Source organism: Lepidochelys olivacea (genome assembly GCF_965140295.1).
Source record: "Lepidochelys olivacea isolate rLepOli2 genome assembly, chromosome: 15".
Lineage (NCBI taxonomy): Eukaryota > Metazoa > Chordata > Testudines > Cheloniidae > Lepidochelys > Lepidochelys olivacea.
The window spans coordinates 3,481,486-3,491,604 of NC_140425.1; the positions used below are offsets into that span (position 1 = coordinate 3,481,486).

The 10,119-nt window shown below is 48.2% G+C and overlaps 1 long non-coding RNA gene across 1 annotated transcript; it reads left to right on the forward strand.

Moving 5' to 3' along the window:
- The first annotated feature begins 237 nt into the window (after positions 1-237).
- Positions 238-6,405, forward strand: LOC311531397. The gene is made up of 2 exons (XR_014714213.1): positions 238-1,136; positions 3,912-6,405. It is a non-coding gene; the product is annotated as an uncharacterized lncRNA (long non-coding RNA).
- Positions 6,406-10,119: the final 3,714 nt, after the last annotated feature.

Genomic DNA, 10,119 nt, shown 5'->3' on the forward strand with positions numbered 1-10,119 from the left:
GACCCTATCCTACCCTCCAGCGTATCTACCTCTCCCCCCAGCTTAGTGTCATACACGAATTTGCTGAGGGTGCAATCCATCCCAGCATCCAGATCATTAATGAAGATGTTTAACAAAACTGGCCCCAGGACCAACCCCTGGGGCACTCCTCTTGATACTGGCTGCCAACTAGACATCGAGCCTTTGATTACTACCTGTTGAGCCTGATGATCTAGCCAGCTTTCTATCCACCTTATAGTCCATTCATCCAATCCATACTGTTGGGAACACTGGGGCATGGCCACTAGGTAATTCGAGGGGATGGAAGACCACAAGTGTCGATGAAGCCCCCTCGCACTAGGCCCCGGTGTCCTTGGCCCCCCCCCTCCTGCCTGGAGGCACTCGCAGCAGCTCTGCGTGCTAGGCCCAAGTGTCCTTGGCCCCCCCGCCTGGAGGCACACACAGCAGTTATGCTGAGAATCTGCAACAGTATGTTGCAGAGTCAGACTGCCTGAAACTAAGCAAGGCCAAACAGGGGAGATATGGAAGAACAATGCTGAATAAAGCAGCTTTATGTATAGTTTAACAAATGATACAGAGAATCAGGGAACTAGCTGGGAACTGGATTGGCTGGCTATATGGATACTTGGAGCAGCTTGCTATTGGATAAGTATGCTGGGAAAAAGGATGTATAAAAGCCTGTGTAACTTCCTGCTCTGTTGTGCAGGATTTGAGATTTTATTCTCCCTGTACCTTTTTGAAGCTTCAAATAAACTTTTCTGCTTCTCCACCCCGTTGTGATTATTGGGTGTAGCACACCGGGTAACGAACCAACTCAAGCTGTTGTTCAGCCTCTCGGCACTGGGTGCCGGCAACAGCTTTTGGCGTCCCTGGGTGGGCGACGAGGCTGCAATTTAGCCTTGCCCGGACCCCTCCTGGAGGTCGAGGATTGCGGCGAGAACCGACGCCCAGCGCGCACCGGTGAGTTCATCGGGGGCCTCGGAGGAGACGCGATTTGATCGACCCCAGAGGGCACAACGGTGCAACGCACTCATATAGTGGAGAAGCTGTTGTGGACCACGGTGAAGAACCGGTCCCTTGGACGTGGGGGAGGAGCAGCTGCAGGGCCACGGTGAAGAACCGGTCCCTTGGATCAGGTAGGATCCTTTTAAAATCCGGATTATATGCTCTGTTGGAACCTGGGGACGCCCAGAGTTACCCTGTAGGTATGGGACAGGGACAGAGCTCAGAGGTTAGGGCACGGTGTACGCCCCTAGAGTGCATTCTAGGAAACTGGAAGGTATTTGGTGCGGATCCGATGACTAAGAGCCAATTAAAACGATTCTGTACAGTTGACTGGCCTCAATATCAACTAGAGGACCAGGAGTGGTGACCACCAGGAGGGTCAATTAATTACAACACGATCCTTCAGTTACTCCTGTTCTGTCAGAGAACAAGGAAATGGAATGAACATATGTATGCACATTTGTTTCTGACTTTATGTACTCGACCAGATATTTTACAGCGCTGTAATCTGACTCCAACTGGTTCAGTAGCAGCTAATGTTAGTCCCCAGACCCCCACCCCCACTGTAATGGCAGAGCCGGTGTCCCCTTCGGCCCCCACACCCCCACCGTATAAGGGTAGGATGCCTCGGGTTACAGAGATTGCCCCCTCGGTGGGACTCTATCCTTTGCTTACCGAGACTGTTGTGGCTTGCCCAGGGGCAGACGGACGTCAGGCTACCACTATGCAAGTTTACACCCATGTGCCATTCAATCCAATAGACTTAGCAGCTTTTAAAACACAGGCTGGGGAATTCTCAACGAACCCAAGCAGGTTTATATCAGTCTTTGAGGGGTGCCTCAGTAGTCACAAGCCGGACTGGGATGATTGTAACGTCCTCCTGAGAACCCTGTTGTCTGAGGTGGAGAGGGATCAGGTTACAGCTAAGGCAAGGGGAGCGTCAGCTTTCAAGAAAAAGAAAGGAATCTATCTGTCAAGTTCCTACCCCAAGTAACCGTAAGCGGCTCATTTAAAATCCTGAAAAGAAAATTGATGGAAGCCCCGGCTCTGGACCTGCCGGATCTCTCTAAGCCGTTTCAGTTGTATGTACATGAACGAAGGGGGGTGGCCCTAGGAGTGCTTACACAGCTGTTAGGAGCATGGAAGTGTCCTGTGGCTTATTTTTCTAAGCAATTGGATCAGGTTGCAAAGGGTTGGCCGGCATGTTTACGGGCGGTCGCAGCTACTGCCCTATTGCTTGAGGAAGCCGAGAAGCTAACATTGGGAGGGGTTATGCAAATCTATACTCCTCATATGGTCCAAGCCTTATTGGATGCAAAGGAAGGGCTTTGGCTCACCCAGGCTCGGATTGCTCGGTACCAGGCTAAGCTGTTAGAGAACTCTGAAGTCACCCTACAGCCTTGCCCCTCCCTTAACCCAGCCACTCTCTTGCCAGAAACAGAGGAACAGAAACATGACTGTTTAGAGATCATAGATGTCCAGTACTCCAGCCGTCCGGATTTAAAGGATGTACCTCTCCCAAATGCAGATTATGAGTGGTACACTGATGGTAGCAGTACTGTAATAGATGGGCAAAGGAGGGCGGGTTATGCTGTTGTGACCCTCCATGACACTGTGGAAGCTGAAGGTTTGCCTGCGGGGACCTCTGCCCAGCTTGCCGAACTAATAGCCCTGACCCGTGCACTTGAACTGTCAAAAGGAAAGCGGGTCAACATTTTTACTGATTCAAAGTATGCTTTTGGTGTGCTGCATTCTCATGCTGGCCTATGGAAGCAAAGGGGAATGCTGACAGCCCAAGGCTCCCCAGTCAAGTACGGGCCCCAAATCCTCCGGCTCCTAAAAGCCATACAACTCCCCTCGGAAGTGGCGGTGGTACACTGTAAAGCCCATCAAAGGGAGGATCAAGATGTGGCCAGAGGTAACGCCCGGGCAGATAGAGAGGCTAAGCATGCTGCCACCCTGCCATCCCCTCAGGCTGAGAACGCCCATATGCATGCCCTTATCCCATCAGTAGGGGAGCTTCCAACCCCTCAGTACTCTGGGGAGGAGAGACAGCGAACTGACAAACTCGGTCTCCGGGAAAAGGAGGGATGGCTCCATTCCCCAGAAGGGAAGGTCCTCTTACCAAAGGGCCTAATCCGGCCGGTGCTGCAGAAACTACATCAAACCACTCATGCTGGCAGGGAAGCACTTATCCAGCTAATGGGAAAATACTTTATCACTTCCGGACTCCGACCCCTGGCTGCCCAGGTACAAGCGGACTGCTTAGTCTGCCAAAAGAATAATCCCCGACCGGGACATCCTGTGCCACCAGTTGCCCTGGAACCCACTCCGGGCCCCGGACAAGTGTGGCAAATAGACTTTACTGAGTTTCCCCGGACCCAAGGGTTCAAATATCTCCTTGTCATAGTGGATCGGTTCAGCGGATGGCCAGAAGCCTTCCCATGCAGTAACTGCACTGCCAGGACAGTGGCCCTCAAGTTTGTTAAGGAGATCGTTCCTCGCTTTGGACTCCCCCTGTGGATGGAATCTGACAATGGGACACACTTCATGTCAAAAATCATCCAAAGCATCTCACATGCCTTACAGATCCCCTGGAAACTCCATATGCCCTGGAGACCGCAAGCCAGTGGGGTAGTGGAGCGGACCAATCAGACCCTTAAACGGCATCTCTCAAAAGTGTGCCAAGAAGCCTCACTGCGATGGCCTGATGCTTTGCCCCTCGTCCTACTCCGTATCCGCGTTCTCCCAAAGGGTAGATTAGGGCTCAGTCCCTTTGAAATTCTGTTTGGAAGGGCATGGCCCATGAATGGCACCCCGGTTCTGTCAGGGGAATGGGAGTTGGGTAATGTTTTTTTGTCACAGTATATGTGTTCCCTGTCTGCTGTTCTCTTGTCTCTTCACAGGTATACCAAGGATTCCCAGCCTCTCCCCTTGGACTCTCCTGTTCACTCCTTACAGCCCGGTGACTCTGTGCTTGTTCGCACCTGGAAAGACGAGCCTCTCCAGGAAAAGTGGAAAGGACCCTATACCGTCCTGCTGATCTCCCATACAGCGGCAAAGATCGAGGGACACAAGAACTGGATCCATCACTCTCGTCTGAAGGCAGTACCCGCCCCCTCGTCAGCAGAACAGTGGACCGTCCAACCTGCTGACTCCTCATCTAGTGACAATCTCGGGCTAAAGCTACTGTTTAAAAGACACAAATAGCGGGCACCTTAATGCTAAAATGGGCCCACCCAGGTATTGGAGACCTTGGGTTGGGAAGACTCTGGTAATAATTAATTGGGTAACATTGTTATTCTCTGTATTGGTATTTCCAAATTGTGCATATCGGGAGCATAACTCCTTCGTTTTGCTTGCGCACCATGTTGCTACTTTAACAAACCAGACTGATTGCTGGGTGTGTGCTCCAACTCCACTATCCCCCAAAACGGGAATGCCCCTTGACATGCTGCCCCTGACCCTAGCAGAATTAGCCACCACCAAAGAGCAGGAAAGAACGGACTCGCCATTCTGGAACAAGACCTCTTTACAGCAAGCCACCTATCAGGACCAGGAGTATTCAGTTGCAGTACTCACTGAGGGAGTGTTATGTTTTACCCGAAACCAATCTGATCCCTATGGGCATCCTGTGGGAAAGAGCTCCTGTGTTATTACACAGTGGGCTGATGGGTATTGGATAAAGACCAACAGGGGAGGCCAACGGTGTGGGTGTAATGGTTCCTCCCCTTTTAGGGAAACACTTACAAATAATCTTACCACAAAAAAGGGGTTTGGAAATGTAACTTGCCGTCCAGTTAATATCTCCAATGTAGCAAGCCAATGGTGGGTTTGTAGTGGTCCCTATGGCGAGTGTAATTTGAACAGCACAATTAGAAACGCCCCCACTTGTACCCAATCAAAAAAATAAGATGCTCCCATAGAGGCATATAAATTGTTTAAAAAAGCAGCCAAAGCAGCCTTAAATATCCCAGAAATCCCCTTAAGAAACAGTCCTTACTGGGCCCTACAGGGTCACTATTTTGTATGTGGCCGAAAGGCTTACAAGGTGCTGCCAGCCAACTGGACAGGTAGCTGTTATATAGCTCATGGAGTTCCTCATCTTTCCATAACTGCCACACTGCCCAAAGGAAAGATTAGAAATGCCCGAGACACCTCTGTTGAGTCACGAGAAAAGACCCTGCGGCGACTGACTAAGGCATTGGCGGGCAATATGAAGAATCCCCTCACAACCGAGAAGCTGGTAGGGTGCTCTGTACTGGGAATAGCGCCACTGTTTACCGGGCCAGCCCTGGCATGCATAGGCCGCTATACTGTAAGGCTGCAGATGGTACTTGAGAAAGTGGCCTTAGAGTTAGAGGACTCGGTTAGTGATTTAGGGTCAGCAGTAAAAACATTAAATGAAGAGGTACAGCAGCTCAGGACGTTTTCCCTCCAAAACAGGCTGGCTTTGGACTATCTCTTGGCATCCCAAGGAGGGGTTTGTGCCCTTATCGGGCCCCGATGTTGTGTATATGTAAATGATAGCAGTTATGAGATCTATGAAAAGGTGGTACAGGCTGAAGCCCATGCCCGAGCCGGAGCACAGGTTGCCTATACTGCCCCAGAGAACGATTGGTTGCAAACCTTGTTTTCAGGCTGGGGTTTGTCGTCTTGGCTGGGTGGTTTATTTAGCCTGCTATTGAAACTTCTCTTTCCTGTATTGCTTGTATTACTGGTATTATGCTGTGCAGTATCATGTGTCAGGGCCCTTTTGCAAAAGTTAATAAGTCATTCTCTTCAGGGCTATCACAAAGTGCTTATGCAAAGTCCTATTGTAAAGAAATAAGTAGCCCAAGTGAGAAAACTCAGAGCCAAGGCTGTTGAGTGTTCTCAAAGGGGGGAGTTGTTGGGAACACTGGGGCATGGCCACTAGGTAATTCGAGGGGATGGAAGACCACAAGTGTCGATGAAGCCCCCTCGCACTAGGCCCCGGTGTCCTTGGCCCCCCCCCCCCTGCCTGGAGGCACTCGCAGCAGCTCTGCGTGCTAGGCCCAAGTGTCCTTGGCCCCCCCGCCTGGAGGCACACACAGCAGTTATGCTGAGAATCTGCAACAGTATGTTGCAGAGTCAGACTGCCTGAAACTAAGCAAGGCCAAACAGGGGAGATATGGAAGAACAATGCTGAATAAAGCAGCTTTATGTATAGTTTAACAAATGATACAGAGAATCAGGGAACTAGCTGGGAACTGGATTGGCTGGCTATATGGATACTTGGAGCAGCTTGCTATTGGATAAGTATGCTGGGAAAAAGGATGTATAAAAGCCTGTGTAACTTCCTGCTCTGTTGTGCAGGATTTGAGATTTTATTCTCCCTGTACCTTTTTGAAGCTTCAAATAAACTTTTCTGCTTCTCCACCCCGTTGTGATTATTGGGTGTAGCACACCGGGTAACGAACCAACTCAAGCTGTTGTTCAGCCTCTCGGCACTGGGTGCCGGCAACAATACCCTTTTTAACTTGCTGGCAAGAATACTGTGGGAGACCGTATCAAAAGTTTTGCTAAAGTCAAGATATATCATGTCCACTGCTTTCACCTCATCCACAGAGCCAGTTATCTCATCATAGCAGGCAATCAGGTTGGTCAGGCATGACTTGCCCTTGATGAATCCATGTTGGCTGTTCCTGGTCACCTTTCTCTCCTCCAAGAGGTTCAAAAAGGATTCCTTGAGGACCTGCTCCATGGTTCTTCCAGGGACTGAGGTGAGACTGACCGGTCTGTATTTCCCCAGATTCTCCTTCCCTTTTTGAAAGATAGACACTATATTTGCCTTTTTCCAATTGTCCAGGACCTCCCCCGATCTGCTGTCTCCCACAGAGCGACATGAGCCTCTATTGGTCGAACTAGCATCTCTCCTCTCTTCCTCTTGGTTGCCTTGCAGACCCTGAATCTGCCCATGTTCCCCCACACCTTGGGGACAGTGCCTCTCCCAGAGTTACTAGCTCAGAGGTACCCAGGAACCAAGGAAAGCTCTACAGGAGTTACACATGTCAGACCTTTTTCTGAATCCAGCTAAGCTCTTGCCCCAAGTGATACCTTGTGGCTGTGAGTTCCACAGGCTCATTGTGTTAGAAAGTAAATGCTTTGCTCAGTTTTGACTGTGCCACCTGTCGGTTTCATTGAGTGCCTTGTTCTGTGACTGTGGTCTTCTATTGCCCAATCTTCCTTCTGTGTCCCATTCTTTATTTTGAATGCCTGTAGCAGCTCCCCTCTTATTCCTTTCCTCTCTAAGGTAAACATTCCCATTGTTACTGGTCCCGCTTCATATTCACATTTATTTTTGCCAGCAGATGAGCTGAACTAAGGGTCTAACAGTCCCCAGTTTAATCCGGAGGGGGTAGTATTTTCAGGGAGGGCTTGTCCACACCAGAGCACTTGCAGGCAGACCTGCCTCTCCAAGGGCGTGTTTGGGGAGGGATTCTGATCAGAGTTGGGCAAAATTTTTCAGCCAAAACATTTTTTGCCAAAAGATGCAGATTTTGTTGACACCAAAATGTTTTGCAAATCCATGCTGGTTTCTCCCAGTTGCTCATGTAAAAAAAAAAAAAAAACCTGAAACCAAAACATTTTGATTTTTTGGTTTGAAATTACTTTTTCTTCCAATCTTGCCTTTACTTTTTTAAAATGCAAAGATATTAAAATGACCTAAATCAAAACAAAATGTTTTGTTTGACCTGAACCAAGAAATGTTTTGACTTTGATTTGCTGAATTTTCTTCCAGATTTATCGGAATTGTCGGTGAACCGAAAAGTCTGTTATTAAAGCTACAGTTCTGGTCCCTTTCTGGGGGCAGAGACGGGGGGATTGACCTTTTTCTTGACAGTGACTCAGGTCTGTTCTCTACGCTAGTAAAGCCAGTGTAGCTATGGGGCTGGTGCCGTACTGGCAAACCCTCCTTCTGCAGATGCAGCTGCAACTGACGCTTTTGCTGGTAGCGCTTAGACCGGTTCCTTGACTGAAATGAGCTACTCTTGCTGATATAACTGTCTCTCCGCTAGAGCTTTTGTCAGTGCGAAAGCTGATAAAGGAGCCACACCCCTCCTTGGCAAAAGTTTGTAGGGTGGCCCTGGCCTCAGCTGGTTGTTCCGCGGTTGCGCATGCAGGGCAGGAGTGCTCTGATCAACAGCTGCAGTAAGTCAGTGCTAGCAAGGGAGGCTGACTTGTCCCTGCTCGCTGTCTGAAAGAAGGCAGGTGAGGAAACTCAAAGGGGATGCATGGAAAAAGGCTAATGCAAGCTTGATACTGCTCCCTGCTGCTTCAGATCAGTGACCGTCTGATACAGCTGAAAGAAAAGGAGGACTTGTGGCACCTTAGAGACTAACAAATTTGAGTGAAGTGAGCTGTAGCTCACGAAAGCTTATGCTCTAATAAATTGGTTAGTCTCTAAGGTGCCACAAGTCCTCCTTTTCTTTTTGCGAATACAGAATAACACGGCTGCTCCTCTGAGACCTCATACAGCTGAGGCACCAGAATCTATTCCAGCATTTCCCTGAGACCAGCCTGAGAAGGGAGTCCTGGTGACTGGACTCGGTGCTGGTGTCAGGCTGTAAAGGGCTCTCTAGGCAGGGTGAGAAAAGCCCTGAGCTGACCCTTTTACCCAGCGCAGGGAAATCCTAGAGTTTCTTTCCCTGCCCCTGGCTGAAAGGCTGGTAGCTGCTGTCTCCTCATTTGACTGAGAGGTTTAGGGAGATCTCACTGTCCTGGATGGAGAACCACTGGCCTGGCCTGGCTCAGGGAACAACAGCAGCTGTGTGCATATAGATGGCATGTCTCAGTCACCAGGCCCCTCCTGCCCATCTTGGGCTCGCAGTGTACTGGTGGGAGTCAGGCAGACACTGGGCCCCATTCACGGGAGACCGAAAGAATAACATCTTTCAGCATTATAAATCCAAAATGTGAGCATCTTTAAGCGTTATTAAACCTTAGCGTTATTATCGGGCTGTATAATTATGAACTTTTCTTTGTTATAACTGGTTCACATATAATAAATAAGGTCCATAAAAGAAAAGTAACAGCGTTAATGCTTAACAGACTATGAAATGATGACATCACACTCCAGGCGGGTAACCGTGAAGAAGGGGATTACTTTCCAAACAACCGCTGTCGGGTTATAACGTTGAAAAAGGTCATTTTGTTTCCGTGTAAATGCTGTAACTAACTGTTTAAATAGGTAAATGAGTGTATGCTACTAATCATTTAAACTTTAGGCAGTGAAAAGACGTGTTGGGATGGCTGCAATGTGGTTTAAATCACCAATCATCAACCATGTCGGGAGCACAGTACATAACAATATTCAAATGCCCCATGGCAGGAAGAGGAAAAAGAAAACCCTCAGGAGCTGAGTATCATAAACGAAAGGCTGAGAAGAAAAAGGACCAAGCAAAACAACAGGAATCCTTCCTGAAATATCTTCTCTTTAATCCAAATAAAGATGAAAGCAGTTCACAGCATCCAGATGAAGTAATTTTACTTGGAGAGGAGGTTAGCTCACATCCGCATGGAAGCAGTTTGGAACATCAAGATGATGGAAATTTACTTCTAGATGAAGGCAGCTCACAGCATCAGACTGATATGGAAGTGGAGAAAATTTATTCACCTTCATAGACACATGCATAAATTGAAGTAAATGAAGTAGAAGGAAGAAAGGATGAGGAAGTTACAAACAAGTTACAGGATGGGGACCCAGCTTCATGGCCCAGATGTGGTGACAGTGTGTGGCAAATTCTTGTGGAACATGGACCCGAAGAAGTTCATGAATTTCCCTTCCCTAAGGATGGAAATAAAAGAAAATTCTCTGCTCAGCATTACAAGAGGAAACTCATTAATGGGGAAGAAATTCATTGAAACTGGTTACAATATTCAGTGTTGAAGGACTCTTGTGTTTTGCTTTTACTGCAAGTTGTTTAGAAATCAAACAATTGGTACATCACTTACTGAAAATGGTTTGAAGGACTGGAAAAACATATCTTCAATTCTCTCTTCACATGAAAGAAGTTGGAACATTTGGAATGTTTTCAAAATTGGAAAGAACTTGAATTATGATTGAAAAAAGGAAAAACTGTCAATGAAGAA